This window comes from Dama dama, chromosome 11 (genome assembly GCF_033118175.1).
Source record: "Dama dama isolate Ldn47 chromosome 11, ASM3311817v1, whole genome shotgun sequence".
Classification (NCBI taxonomy): Eukaryota; Metazoa; Chordata; class Mammalia; order Artiodactyla; family Cervidae; genus Dama; species Dama dama.
This window is the reverse complement of record NC_083691.1, coordinates 81,583,456-81,599,420: the sequence shown is the minus strand read 5'-3', so window position 1 is coordinate 81,599,420 and position 15,965 is coordinate 81,583,456. Positions and strand designations below refer to the sequence as shown.

At 41.5% G+C, this 15,965-nt stretch overlaps 1 protein-coding gene across 1 annotated transcript in view; it reads left to right on the top strand.

The window, feature by feature from the left end:
- Nucleotides 1–4,854: 4,854 nt before the first annotated feature.
- The window catches only part of TMEM178A (transmembrane protein 178A), a 97,378-nt gene continuing 86,267 nt past the window's right edge, over nucleotides 4,855–15,965 (top strand). Inside the window, exon 1 of the mRNA XM_061155548.1 lies at nucleotides 4,855–4,873. The gene's annotated coding sequence lies outside the window, so the exon portion shown is untranslated. The remainder of the gene's footprint in view (nucleotides 4,874–15,965) is intronic.

The window sequence follows — 15,965 nt, the reverse complement described above, 5'->3', positions numbered from 1 at the left end:
AGAAGGGCTCTGCAAAGTGGGCTGGTTAGCAGGAGCATTTTCACTGCAGGCAGATTCCGTTGCCTTGGTGAAGTCCCCACGTATCTGAAGAGTGGCTCATGTGCTTCCAGCTGGGGATCACTTGTGTTCACCCAGGCACCCACAAGAAACCTGGGAGACTGGCAAGCAGGTGCCGGGTGAACCAGGAACCTTGAAGAATCAGCCAACAAAATAGATCATATTATTCACTATAATGCCAGAAGGACTAATTCTTGGAGGAAAAGCAGTCAGAGAAGTGTTTTCAGTATCAGGGGCCTAGGCCAGTAAAAGCAAGTTGAGGAGGAGGGAAAGGGAAGAACAGAATGAAGCAGCGAGGGGGTGAGCAGGGCTGAGTGGGGTGTGAGATTCTTAGCACTTGCCTTGGGTGGAAAGAGTTGTCTAAGAAAGGTTTTAAAGATGTAGCCTTTATGATATGCTTGTAAAAACTTTCACTCTGCTCCTTCATGGGAATCACAGTAGACATCTACATTCTTCTCTTTCTATGTGGGCATTAGGGCCCACCTTTGCCTATTGAGCCATTAAAGTTTGGCTGGTCCAAACTGACAATGCAGCAAGTGTAGCACACACAGGGGATTTTGACGACTTAGTGTAGAAAAAAGAATGTAATATACCTATTTTGTTGACAATTTTTTATATTGAATACTCATTGAAATGATAATATTTTAATATATTGGGTTAAGGTACATCTCCAACATTAATTTTACCTGTTTCTTTTTGCTTTTAAATAGTATCTAATAGAACTTTTAAAACATAATGTGACTGATGTTAACCTACATGATTCTTCAGAGCTACTGGAGTTAGGTTTGTGTTTATGTTGGGTTGGTATTGGTGGTCCTGCAGGGTTGTCCAAGCAAACTCTCACACCCATGTCTGTTGAAGGGAGGGTCAGACTGGATGTATCTCAGGCTCCAAAAGAGCATCTGTTAGTAGTCTTTGGTAAGAACGTCTGTGTGCTGAGACCTGCAGACATTTGGAAAGATTCAGGGAAATATCTGGGAGAAATGGGGCTTGACTTAAATATATCAAAAGGAGACCAAATTTTCCTGTAAGAATACAACTGGTTTAAAGGAGTAAGCTCAGAAAGCAAGGATGGGAAATAGCAGGGGTGGGAAAGAGGGTGCAGCCTTCTCTGAGAATGTGTCATGCCTCAGTAAGAATGCGTGGGAGGGAGGGAAGGGAGGAGGAGGAGGAGAAAGGATGGAGGGGGATGGTGGAGAAGGAAGGAAATAGAACTGAACTGAGAAAAAAACCCAGGCAAGGCTAGACATGGTTCATGTGATTCCTAATAGATCTTGTGAGTTTGAAACACCTTGAGAAATGACCATTCCATGGAGCAGAAATCCTCTGTGAAACCACCATGAGTAAAGAAAAGCAGGTTTCCTGAGTGTTCAGTAGTAGCAGTCCTGAGTCTGTTTATTTGTGAAATGGCTTTGAAGCTGCCCTAATTCTTTGTTAAGACAAAACTAGGGAGAAAGCAATATTGCATAAGTGATGAGGTGAAAGAGCTCCTGGGTCCTCAAAGTCTTGAGTGCTTCCCCGGGATGCTTCTTTTAGCATCCTCTACAGGACGGCCAGGAGTGCCTGACTGCACCCCTGGCATGACATGGTGTTACTCTGTGAAGTGAAGTCGTGTCCGACTCTTTGTGACCCCATGGACTGTAGCCTACCGGGCTCCTCCGTCCATGGGATTTTCCAGGCAAGAATACTGGAGTGGGTTGCCATTTCCTTCTGTAGCAGTGTATATAACTCAACTATTTGGAGCATGATCAGACCCTTCAAGTAACCAGAATAGCATCCTTCATTTCACTTTATGGTCAGCAAAGACACTCATTCCAAAGAATCAGTAGAAATACATAAAACCCTTCAACGGAGTTCAGACTATGCTCTGGGTCTGAACAAATTCAGTCCAATTTCTTATCCCATAACTTCTGTGTCTGTGGAGCCAGGCAATGAAAATGAATGCTCTAAATAATGACTAGAGGCACTGTAAAAGTCTGAAATGCCTCACAAATCATCAAAGAAAGATTAAATTATGTCCCGAACTTACCAAAGCCAAAAGTGAACTAATAATGTATTTTAGAAGCAGTTGCTCTGAAAGCTGAAACTGAAAACACGGCGATGTTTAACTCCAATTTAGTGAGAACATCTAAGTAATTAAAAGGTCCCACTCTTAAAACTTTCCAGTTGATTGAGGGTTCTTTTGCACATTGGAAACAGGTATGAGAAGCTTTTATGGGTTTCTTTGAGGCAGAAGTGTTAACACTAACACAGCCTGGTGGATTACCTGCTTTGGTTTTACCTAGAACTAGTTGGAAATGCAAATTCTCAGAGCCCAGCCCAGAATCTGCTGGTTAGCAACATCCTTAGGGGATTCTAGGCACACTGAAGTTTGAGAAGCATTGGACTAGGGGACTAGTCTGTTTCTTGGAAAATAAGGAATACCTTTTCCGTGAACAGGGCCTCTGGAGACCACAACTAATGCTTATTTTATGTTCTAGTTCCTATGCTAAGAACTTTACATGAGTTAGCTCATTTTAATCCTTCAGCAGTCCTAAGGAAGCTATGTAAGAATTAATCCCAACCCTCTTACACTGTAGGTGGAAGTGCAAACTAGTACAGCCACTATGGAGAACAGTGTGGAGATTCTTTAAAAAACTGGAAATAAAACTGCTTACTGCTGAGTATACATACCGAGGAAACCAGAATTGAAAGAGACACATGTACCCTAATGTTCATTGCAGCACTGTTTGCAATAGCTAGGACATGGAAGCAACCTAGATGTCCACTGGCAGACGAACGGATAAGGAAGTTATCGTACATATACACAATGGAATATTACTCAGCTATAAAAAAGAATGCAGTTCTAATGCCGTGGATGAAACTTCAGCCTATTATACAGTGTGAAGTAAGTCAGAAAGAGAAACACCAGTAGAGTATATTAACACATGTATATGGAATTTAGAAGGACAGTAATGACCACGCTATATGCCAGACAACAAAAGACACACAGATGTAAAGAACATACTTTTGGACTCTGTGGGAGAAGGTGAGGGTGGGATGATTTGAGAGAACAGCATTGAAACATGTATATTACCATCTGTGAAATAGATGACCAGTGCAAATTCGATGCACAAATCAGGACACTCAGCGCCGGTGCTCTGGGACAACCCGAGGGATGGGGTGAGGTGGGAGGGGGCCTCAGGATAGGGGGACACATGTGCACCTGTGTCTGATTCATTTCAATGTGTGCAAAAAACCACCACAATATTGTAAAGTAATTATCTCCAACTAAAATAAATAAATTAATTTAAAAAAATCAATCCCATTTTACAGATAGGGAGATTGAGCTATAAACTCATTAAGCAATTTGCCCAAACCTACTTGCTGGTGTCCTAAGAAGAACCAGGGTTCACATCTAGGCTGCCACTCACTGGCAGGACATAATTCAGTCTTTCTCACTTGGGTTTTGAGCCACCTGCAGGATGGGCAGACGGAGTTCTCTGGGTCCTACCCCCATGAGTGTGCCTGTCCTTTCTAAAAACCTGGGATTTCCTGCTTGAAAGTCTCACTGAATCTCGATGGTGGAATGACTTCTCCAAACCTCACAGTTAAGTGTATAATCCTGGGTGGAGTGCAGGCTTTTTGACCTTTCATGTCATGTTACAATTTAAAAGAAAAAAACTGAGAAAATTGGTCTGAAATACCATCTTTCAGGGATCAGTTCAGTTCAGTCGCTCAATCGTGTCCAGCTCTTTGCGATCCCATGAATCGCAGCATGCCAGGCCTCCCTGTCCATCACCAGCTCCCAGAGTCTACCCAAACCCATGTCCATCGAGTCAGTGATGCCATCCAACCATCTCATCCTGTCTTCCCCTTCTCCTTCTGCCCCCAATCCTTCCCAGCATTAGGGTCTTTTCCAATGAGTCAACTCTTTGCATGAGGTGGCCAAAGTATTGGCATTTCAGCTTCAACATCAGTCCTTCCAACGAACACCCAGGACTGATCTCCTTTAGAATGGACTGGTTGGATCTCCTTGCAGTCCAAGTGTTTCTCAAGAGTCTTCTCCAACACCACAGTTCAAAAGCATCAATTCTTCAGCACTCAGCTTTCTTCACAGTCCAACTCTCACATCCATACATGACTGGAAAAACCATAGCCTTGACCAGACGGACCTTTGTTGGCAAAGTAATCTGCTTTCAAATATGCTATCCAGGTTGATCATAACTTTCCTTCCAAGGAGTAAGCGTCTTTTAATTTCATGGCTGCAGTCACCATCTGCAGTGATTTTGGAGCCCCAAAAATAAAGTCAGCCACTGTTTCCCCATCTATTTGCCATGAAGTGATAGGACCAGATGTCATGATCTTAGTTTTCTGAATGTTGAGCTTTAAGCCAACCTTTTCACTCTCCTTCTTCACTTTCATCAAGAGGTTTTTTTAGTTCCTCTTCACTCTCTGCCATAAGGGTGGTGTCGTCTGCATATCTGAGGTTATTGATATTTCTCCCGGCAATCTTGATTCCAGCTTGTGCTTCTTCCAGTCCAGCATTTCTCATGATGTACTCTGCATCAGGGATAGTATCTGTTAAATTCAGAGGTTTACTCTTTATGTGATTCAAGATTGTTCAACGAAAGGAGACTTGTTTAAACGTTAGGGAAAGGACACTCCTCCTTCCACACATCATAGTCTTTTGAAGCTCACGTTCTGTTTCTCTGTTCTCTTCCTTTCCTTCCTGCAGACAAGTCTCATTCTGCTACTCTTCTGCTTGTGAGTGAATGAAAATGGCCATCCCAGCCCTAATTGGACAGCATCCTTCCGTTTATTCCTCAGCAATCATGTGAGCACAGTGTTGTGTCTGTTAGTTCTTATTCTCCATTCAGAGAATTCTAGTTATTTATTCATCCACACTTTTATCAGCCAACGTCAAGCTGTTATTAAAACAGGACCAGGAAGGCCACCCCTTTCAGGTAGCGTTGTGGGGGTGATTCTCAATAATGAATTATGGACTAGGCAACTGTGCCCAAATATTCTACTACAATTTTCAAAAACAAAAATGAGGTCATACCTCTTATAATTATTTTTTAAACTGACTTTTTTGCCAACATATTAAATACTGCCCCACCTATAAATATTATCATACCTCCTCAGTTTTTGTGACAGTGTAATGTATCCGTTGTATGTTTCTGCCTTAGTTTGTTTAACTATTTTCTGTTGCTGGGTTTTCTTTGCTCCAGGTACTTGCCAATATAGTCCGTGTTATAATGAATAATCTTGTCATAAAATCTTTGTGCCTAGTCTTAGTTCCTTTTTTTTTTTTTAGGATAAATTTTTACAAAGAAAAAGTGCTAGATTAAGAAATGTAGCCATTTTTAAGACTTTATAAATACATATTCCAATTACCTTCTGGAAAAGCCATCCCAGTTTGTACTCCTTTCAGCAAGGGAGTCAACCTTCTCACAACCTCACCAGTACTGAGGATTATTCTTTTTTATCTTTGCCAATTTGATAGGTAAAAAATGAGCTCATTCTTTTAATTTGTATTCTTGCTGAGGTGGAGCAATTTTTTCATATGTTCACTGGCCTTTTGTATTTCTGATATATCTTTTGAAAACCTCAACAGTGCTTTGCACAGGAAAAAGATTTTGGCCGTTGTCTTTAAGTGTCTGCTTATTCCTTATTTTATAATGGTATCCTTTAGTTGATAACCCCAGCCTGAAAATAAACCAGCATTATATTATTAGGATAATATTATGTGAGTCTTAAAACAATATGTAAAGTTAAGCCTTTAGTTTGTTACACTGTCCTTTATGAAGCTGTTTTAGGAGTAGCACATTGATCTTCCAAGCTATGTGATAAAATACTTGAGACCAGAATACCCAGTGAACTGAAATGGTGGGGTTGGGGTGAAGTGAGAATGTGAAAGATGTCAAACTCACCTACTCTCAAGGCAGTTGGAGTTCCTAAAGGAAGAGAGTTTTTCATGCTGTCCTGATCTCTAAGGAGTGGGGAGGGACATCTGTATGGACAGTTGACTATTTCTTTTTAATCTGAAAAGAATTAAAATCTTTGGGCAAAGATTTTCCATGCTGTTTTATCTTCCCATGCTTTGGGCCCAAATCTCCTGTGAAAGTTGAAGTGTTGGTAATGTTGAGTCTCCTCACAGTTACTTCCTGAGACTTTGAAATAATTCAGAATAGAAGACTCCCAGTAAGACTTCCCTGGTCCAGAGGTTGAGAATCTGCCTTGCAATGTGGGGGACAGGTTTGATCTTTGGGCTGGGGAGATCCCACATACCACAGAGCAACTTAGCCCTGAGAGCCACAACTACTGAAGCCCATGTGCCCTAGAGTCCGTTCTCTGCAACAAGAAGAGCCGTTGCAATGAGAAGCCCATGTGCCACCAACTAGAGAGTACGCCCTGCTCTCTGCAACTAGAGAAATCCCGTGCCTGGCAATGAAGACCCAGTGCAGCCAAAATAAGTAAATACATTTTGTTTTTTTTTTTAAGATGACTCCCAAGAGATCAGATTGTGGAGAGAGTAGGCTCATTGAAAATCATAGGTCAAGACACTCTGAGGAATGCAGGATGGGAGAGTTTGGCTACACAGGTCAAACATGTCCTGTATAGACAGTAGCCTCTGGTTTGATTCAACAGTTTCCCAAGCTTACCTTATGAAAATGATCACCTGATGTAGTTACTAAAAATAGACATTGCCAGGTCCACTGATTCAGACTTTTCAGTCTAGGGTCTGATGATTCTACCCTCAGAGTAGTTTGGAAAACACAGATTCAAAGGGTCTACAGGAAGGTCCTTTATAGCAGAGCTTTTAGGATGTCCATTTAGCCTGTATAATACTTACCAATACAACTCCCTACCCCTTGGTAGGACCTTAGTATTCATGGTTGGGCTGTGTCATACCCATGTCCCTGGCCACAAAAGAAGCTGGGCTGTGCCAGTCAGATTTTCTCCCTGTAAATTACAAATGGCATTTAGAGGTAGTCAGTCAGTCTTTAGAACTGCAATGTGGGATCTCGAGAGCATAGGACAGCTTTATTCTGCCATGTAGATAAAGAAACTGTTAAAATGGTCTTTAGGGAGACAGAAAAATGAAACCCAGTTTCCCTCTTGGCTTGTGGTAGGTTGATTTGTTTTCAATAACTTGAATCTCTCACTAAAACACTCTCATATAAAAAACATTCTCTATATGTAACTAAAACCTTTACTCTGACCATCAGTTGAAGTTATTGGGTCTTTTATTGTAAAAATGAAAATTCTTCTGGAAACATTAGGGTCATCAAAAATCCATAATTTAATATAAATTACCTTAACCAGATTATTGCAAACTCTGGGAATAGGAGCATAATTTGTAGGGACAAGTGTGAGGAGTGGGCCATGAAGGTGGGGAGAGGCAAACCAGGTGAAGGGTCATAGCAATGGTTTTAGAGACAGAGAAGGGAGCACGGAGCCTGAATAAGGTCACTTCTGTGTGGTGTTTACACGTTTTCTCCTTGTGCTAGAGAGTGTGCAGGTATCTCCAGTCTAGGCTGATTTAACGACCCCTGTGGCTATCAGTTGGCATTTAGGATCTGTCAGTTTCGGTTTTTGTTGCTGTAAATAATACCTGGTTAGGATTCTTGAATTAAAGCTTAAAAACATTAGTGGGTTATTTGAAGACAACTCCATGTACTCAGAAGAGTTGATTTAGTGTTCATTAAACTAGTCAACTCATTGCACAACTAGTTATGTTTATCTCTTGCTCATCATACAAGGGCAAGACAAAATTTTCCTAATTCTCAGGGCTCTTCTGGGTGTCTTGATCCATTGTTCCCTTTTGTTCATGAGGGCTTATGAACTCCTTCAGGAAGTTGCCACAGTGTTCCATTATGATCACAATTTCTAGACTTTTCTACCAGGTCAATGACTTGTTAGAATCTCACCTTCAGTTTCCTGAAATACTCTTTTGTTTTCCAAACATTTGGTCCTCATCAATTCTACTATCTCCTATTTTCCCCACTGTTTTCCTATTTATTATTTTATGTGTATAGCTTGAAGCGGAGTTGAAGAGCAAAACATCTGACTTCCCGGGATCTCTTTAAGGTTCTTCATGTCCTTTTAAAAAAAAAAAGCCCCAACACTTGAAAAAAGGTGAAACCACTGAACTTTGAAAGTATTGACAAAGCTTTCAGTATCAGAGGTATTCCTGCCTTTAACACTTTATTGCCACATCTTTGATTCATTTTATTGTTTTAAGGACTTCCCTTCCTTGCTAGGGGCTTCCCTTGTGGCTCAGCTGGTAAAGAATCCACCTGCAATGAGGGAGACCTGGGTTCCATCCCTGGGTTGAGATCTGGAGAAGGGAAAGGCTACCCACTCCAGAATTCTGGCTTAGAGACTTCCATGGACTGTATAGTCCTTGGGATTGCAAAGAGGCAGACATGACTGAGCAACTTTCACTTTCACTCACTTTTCTTGCTAAGGAGGTGATTTTGGATTTCACACTACATTCCCCAGAAAACTACAAATGTGAGCTCAATCTTAATTGTTTGATGGAATTATAATTTTCTCTGATGGTCTGGGCAACACATTTTGAAAAGTAGTATCTGAGGGCTGGTCCTGAAAGTCCAATTCTAGGTACCTGGCTGAGTTCACAGGAAGACATTGCAAGGAGGGCATATCTGATTTCTGGAAGCCAAAGGGACCCTGAGGCTACTTTCCACCTGAGAATGGCTGGCTGTGGCTTCCTGATGCTGGCTCTTCAGCTGTGGGCTGGAAAGGCTTATGAGAATGAAGCTTAGAAAATTTGTGCTTTCTTGAGAGTTTTTTTAAAAATTAAAAAAAAATTGTTTCAATTAAAGTATAGTTGATTTACAATATTGTGTTAGCTTCTGGGGTACAGCAAGGTGATCCAGAGATAAATATATATAATCTCGGTGGCTCAGATGGTAAAGCGTCTGCCTACAGTGCAGGAGACCCGGATTCGATCTCTGGGTCAGGAAGATCTCCTGGAGAAGGAAATGGCAACCCACTCCGGTACTCTTGCCTGGAAAATTCCATGGATGGAGGAGCCTGGTAGGCTACAGTCCATGGAGTCGCAAAGAATTGGACATGACTGAGCGACTTCACTACTATATGTGTGTATATATATATATATATACACACACATACATATACATGCATATATATATGTTCTTTCTCAGATTCTTTTCCATTATAGGATATTGTAAGATATTGAATATACTTCCCTGTGCTCTATAGTAGGGCCTTGTTTATCTATTTTTATATACAGTACTGTGTATCTGTTAATCCCAAACTCCTAATCTTTCCCTCCCTGCCCCTTTAGGTAACCATTAGCTTGTTTTCTATGCCTGTGAGTCTGTTTCTATTTTATAAATAAGTTCATTTGTATCTTTTTTAGATTCCACATATAAGTGATATCATATGACATTTGTTGTGACACCTTCTTAATGGGAAGGTGTAAAAATATGGAGATTTCTGTGTGCAATAAATTTTATTAACTCTTATGTGGGTTTTCAGGGTAGTTGTTAATGTTAACTCCCAACTCTCACCATGTATGATTTTTCTTGTTTATAGCTGGGCAAACAGAAGCATCAAGAGCAACAATGACTGGCCTGAGATCACCACGTTAGTGAAATAGGCAGAACTCATAAACTGATTATCCCTTACTACAGCCCTTGCCCAGCCAATCACCCTCACACTTAGTGTTCCCTAACAGCTGCTATCCACAGCTCCTTAGGAAAAGGGAAATTCAAATACAGATGAAGGAAAAGGAAATTGTTTCAGTCCAGTGTTCTCTTAACATTTAACTCAAACCTGTACTGCTGGACTAGCCGTCCCCATGTGATTTAATAGTCACAATTAAATCAAGTCTAAAGTGAAAAGTATATGTACAGTAAACTAACACTAATGCATTTTCAGGGTAGGGGGGACACTGCTGACTCAAGCGAAATATACATTTATTTTAGCCACATGAACTGTAGTGACTGCTGTTTGTTTCTTTCTGTTCACTGAGGGATTAAATTGAGTTTAAGCAGCCTGGAACAGTTTGATGTCTCTTCCTCTCAGCCGTGGAAAGTGCCAGGTGTCTTACCTCTAGAATCTGACATTCAGTGGAGGAGGATAACAATCCACAACTGAGATCTTTCAGCTCTTTTTAGGCCCATCTGTAGACTGATTTGGCCTTCCCAGGTGGTACTAGTGGTAAAGAACCCGCCTGCCAGTGCAGGAGATGCCTGAGACCAGGGTTTGATCCCTGGTTCAGGACAATCCCCTGGAGGCGGGCATGGCAGGCAGTCCACTCCAGTATTCTTGCCTAGAGAATCCTATGGACAGAGGAGCCTGGTGGGCTACAATCCGTGAGGTCACAAAGAGTAGAACACAACTGAAGCTACTCACACATAGACTGTTTTACGTTAGAGTTGGCAGTGACATAAGAAATCAGAATGATGCAGAGCTAAAATCATGAGCTTTGGGGACAAATAGTTTTAGGTTTGAATTCTGCCGCTTAGTAATGGTATAACTGGAGACTTTGAGAGCATTTTCTTTCAGGTGATGATTACATATCATATGATAGGTGGGTAATAATAATGATAGTAGTAATAATAATTGTTATTAAAGCAGCTACCAGTAAATGAGTACTTACTACACACCAACCACTGAGCTAAGTGGTCTCAGTCTTGACAACAACAGTAAGAAATGGGCACTCCTAATGAATGTGTACTTAATCGATGTCAGTTTCTTTCTTCTTGGACTGAGTAGGTATTGGGTTGGTCAAAAAGTTCATTCATGGTTTTCTGTGAGATACTGAAAAGTCCCAATGAGCTGGTTGGTCAACCAGATATTTACTGAGCATGGGATACATGCAGACATTGTACTAGGTACTGCTGATTCAGCATTAACTGGGTTGTGATACCATCTCTAAAGGAGTTCTGTATTCCTGGGGAAATGGGGAAGAAGACAAAGGAAATACAGTATGATAAGGACTCTCAGGGAGTATGGTGGGAGCAAATGGAGGGGAGACTCTGAGACAAACCAGGAGTTAGGGAAGGCTGACTCTTCAATGTTCTGTGGCCCAGGAGGTTGTTGGACTGCTGGAGGTCATGAACTTCTGAGTTCGAGTCCAGTGCCCTCTACTAATCCTTGCTTCCTAAATGAGCGTCATCACTAAGACAAGACTCTGGGAAGCTTCTTCCCAAGGAAAGGATTACTTTTAAGGGGAAAAAAATTGAACCTTTATTGTTAAAGTTTTCAAATTCTCAAATAGATTAGAATAATAGACCCTTTTACCCATTCCCCCACATTCAACTATTATCAACATTTTGCTTTGTGCAAAGGACACATTTAGTGGAGGGGTGGGGGGGTGGATGGAGAGCGTCTGCTGATAATTCCAAAATAGCATCTCCTTTTAAGCTAAAGAATGGGTTATTATTGAGGTAATCAGATTTGTATTTTGCACATATGCACTTTTTTTAAAAACATCAGTCATGATGCCTGGTTTGGTGAACAATGCCTTAATCATCACATGGTCAGTGTAATATGGGCATCTTTAACAAATGGATCAGAAACAATGGGCATCTTGGTTAAGATGCTCGACCTCATTGGGTGACTGTTGTCAGTCACATCTATTACTTGGCAATCATCTGTTGAATGCTTGATCTGATTGTGAAAATAGGTTTGCACTTTGTCTTTTTTCTCCCTTTTCTCTATCAGTCCCAGGCCCTGGAAGGGAGTATGTGTTAGGCAGCATGCTCTGAGTGGCGATTTCAAAAGCAGGGAGAGGAAAAAAAAAAAACAAAAAACACATGCTTAGACTTCTAACCCATGGAATTTATTTCAGGGTGCATATTTTGGATTACAAAAGAATTGATTGAGCTTATGAAACAAGAGTAAGTCATTTTTGAAGGGAAATTTTTTTCTAGCATTCAATAAAGAGATTGACTGAGTTTGCCAAAGCTAGAATAAGGCTGCTTTTGTTAAAAAAGGAAGTGATTAGGTAAGGAGAAAGCATTTTGGATTGTCAGATAAGAAGAGTCTTAAGTCCTAGGCTCTGCTTTGATGGACCAGGTGATGTTTGTCAAGGCACCTCACAACACTAGTCTGTTTCCTTACCTGTAAAATACACAAAATCCTCTTAGTCTTTGTTATTTTGTGACTTTAAGAGGGTTTAATACAAGGCAATGATTAAAAGCAAGGTCTTTAGGAGTTGGATAAAGCTGGTTTTCAGGTCTGTGTCAGGTGCTGCGCAGTTGTATGATCTTGGAAAACCCACTTAACCTCTATGTTCTCCATTTTCACAGTTTGTAAAACTAGTACAGTAGTAATAGCTCAGCCAAGAATTCCTGTGCTATACAGTAGGTTCTTATTAGTTATCTATTTTATACATACTATCAATAGTGTGTATATGTTAACCCCAATCTCCCAATTTATCCCCCTTACTTTCCCCCCCTGGAGTCCATACATTGGTTTTCTACATCTGTGTCTTTATTTCTGCTTTGCAAATAAGATCGTTTATACCATTTTTCTAGATTCCACATCTATGCATTAATGTATGCTATTTGTTTTTCTCTTTCTGACCTATTTCATTCTGTATGACAGTCTCTAAGTCCATCCAAGTCTCTGCAAATGACCCAACTTTGTTTCTTTTTATGGCTGAGTAGTATTCCATTGTGTATATATATATACCACATCTTTATTATCCGTTCTTCTGTTGATGGACATTTAGGTTGCTTCCATGTTCTGGCTGTTGTAAATAGTACTGCAACACCAGTTCTTTCTTTCTTAGTGCTTTCTGGAAATTCAGATTTGAAACTCAGAAGCTGCACCCATTTTTAAGGTTGCATTAAGTCAGATTTCTCTGTGATCTGAGGTTCAGATACTTCACCTGGTTATTTTCTCAGTCTGCATAACTTCAGAATCTGCATGTTGAAGTTTATAATGGATTCAATTCTTCTGTTTCTAAAAAAGAATTTATTTGGAAGAATATTTGAAACAAACTGGGAAAATGTGTAGATGTTTGTATAGCTATTTGAAACAAACAAGCAAACAAATGAAACAAGAGGAGTAAATAGCCTGGTTCCACTTTGGAAAATAAAAACCTTAGTTAATTTCTGCTGAGTCCTTTCTTTAAGACAGGCAGTGCTTGAAGCAATTCACATAGAGTCACTTCTTAACCCGCACAGCAGCCATGGTAAGTAGAATTGAGAATGATTCTCAGTTTTCCTGGTAAGAAAAACTGAGGGACTGACAGGTTGAGTCATTTGCTAGTCAGACAGCTAGTATGTGGCTAAATTGGGATTTAATCTCTTATTATCTGACCCCAGAACCAGGCTCTTTTCCAGTGGTTTCTGAATGGCACAAATACTTGTAATAATTTTCTATTGTTTTATTAAATATTGAACTCAAGAAAATTAAATCACAGCAGACTGGAAATATAATTCAAACTTTTATTAAATGTCAGAATATTGGATCCTTGGATGCATTTTACTTCTGGGCATTGATCCAGGTTGGAAGCATGTATTTAAGTATTTGCTGCTATGATTATTGCATTGACGTGCAGTGGCAAATTAGGTTACTGTGTGAGGATTATGTTACTGACACATACTTTGGGGAGGACACCTTTTGGTCTTGGTATGGGAGCTCAGATGTTCCCTTATAACCAGCAGGCCTTCTTCTGGGCTGACTGTTGCCTTTGAACTACCTGCTCTATGGAGAGAGTTGTCATTTAACTTGAACTTGTGAACTCTGAAAGGGTTGTTTATTCTTTTTCCTTCTTGAAGGTGCATGCCCACCAAAAATAAATGCTCTTGGTTTGTGAATAAGTTTATAGCTACTATAATAACCATTTTTTGTTTAGTTTGGAAAACTCCAGACTGCTACCTACTCCATCTCTTTTTTTTCCTTCCTAAAAGTTCTTCCAAACATAGTTCTTTCAGTCGAAATAAAAGATTGTTTTCTGTCTTGATCTACTATAAATAGTTATCTTTTAAGTCTGCATCTCCTGTAAGAGAAATCTGGATCACTTGCTTCTTGGACCATCTTTATTCTTCCGACTTCTTCCTCCCTAACTCCTTAAGGCTGAACTTAAAAATAGCCCCAATTCCAAACTTCTGTCCACCTCAGTCCCCAAACCAATCCTGGTAGGAAGTGTGATAGCCTCACCTCTGGGATTCGTTCACATTCCTGGCCTGGGTGCCCAGTGACATGGCCACAAATGCTGGGCCCATGCTCTTCCTTGTGACCCAGTCCTGAAGCAACCTCTTACCTAACACTGCAGTTGAGCCTGTCTAAGACCCTCTTGCTCCTGTGTTCATCCTTTCAGGCTGCAACTCTTCATATCCATAAAATCTGAACTGTGCCTGACCTCACTACACCCTTGGATGATTATGCCTTGAGACTGAGTCTGACTCTCTGAGCCTAGAGTGAAGAGCAAAACATTAGCTGAATGCTGGGCTGAACGCTCTGGTTGCTTATGTGGGTAGTTATAGGAGTGAGTGCCACAGACAGGCTCCAGGGGCCATGATGGATGTGATTCTAGAAAAGGAGCTCAAGCATCACTGAATAAGGAACAAAAAGAAATGTCTTGAGCTTAGAGGTAAAGGGGTACATTATTATAGAAAAGAACAGGTGGATGGAGGTGTCCAGATTGAAACTGGGGTTGAAATCAATGGGTGGCTAGCAGAGAGGCCAGGCAGGGGTCTAGGTGAGGGATGGTGGTAGAAGGAATAAATCCTGTGGGCCTTGTCACCCCATTATACACCGAGGAGTGTGTACCTGTCAGGCTGGACTCAGGACCTTCAATTTTGCAGCTGGCCTGGCTTGCATCCTGGTTCATGATGCCCATTCCTGCCTGCTCTTGGCTGCCAAGGCCCCAGTAAGCCTCCAGCAAGCCTCCTGCCTGCCTGAGTCTGGGTTCTGTCCCATTTTCACTTTAGTAGAATTGATGTTGCTCAGTGCTCCTAGGACACGTGGCATTGCTGTCTTTGGCTTTGGCCCTGATTTCAGCAGAAGGGGAAAAGAAACGAGGACTGCCAACAAGGCAATTTCCTCAACTCTAAGTCCCACCGTGTACCCTGGTTCTTATGAGCAACAAGCCTGAAGGAGTCTGAGTAGCATTTTGCAATTAAAGTATTTTATTTTATGTTTGTCTAGCAGCTGTGAGGAGATACCCCATGCCCAAGGGCAAAGGAGAAGCCCCAGCAAGATGGTAGGAGGGGTGAATTTGCATTTAGAATCAAACCCCATTCCTGCCTGAGACCCTCAGAAGGCTCAAACAAACCTTGTGCACACCAGGACCCAGGGACCCCACAGAGATGGAGACAGAACTGTGTTTGAGCATCTCCTGTGGAGTTACGGGTCAGCAGTGGACTGCCGCAGAGACAGGGGCTCTGGGTGCAGCAGTCCTGGGCATGGCATAAGCCCTCTTGGAGGAGGTCACCATTAACCCCACCATAGAGCTGCCCGAACTTACACAGGAATGGGAAATAGACTCTTGGAGGGCACAAACAGAACCTTGTGTGCACCAGGACCCAGGAAAGGGGCAGTGACCCCGTAAGACATTGACCCAGACTTGCCCAGGAGTGTTCAGGAGTCTAGTGGAGGCGTGGGTCGGTGGTGGCCTACTGCAGGGTTGGGAGCAGTGAGTGTAACAGTACATGCATGGAATCTTTTGAAGGAGGTCGCCATTATCTTCATTACTGCCACCATAGTTTGGCCCCAGGTAAATATCAGGGAGGGAACACCATCATGTTGATCCACCCATCAACAGTAAATTGGATTAAAGATTTACTGAGCATGGCCCCAACAACCATCAGAACAAACCAAGTTTTCCCCTCAGTCTCTCCCAACAGAAAGCTTCCATAAGCCTCTTATCCTTCTCCATCAGAGGGCAGACAGACTGAAAACCACAATCACAG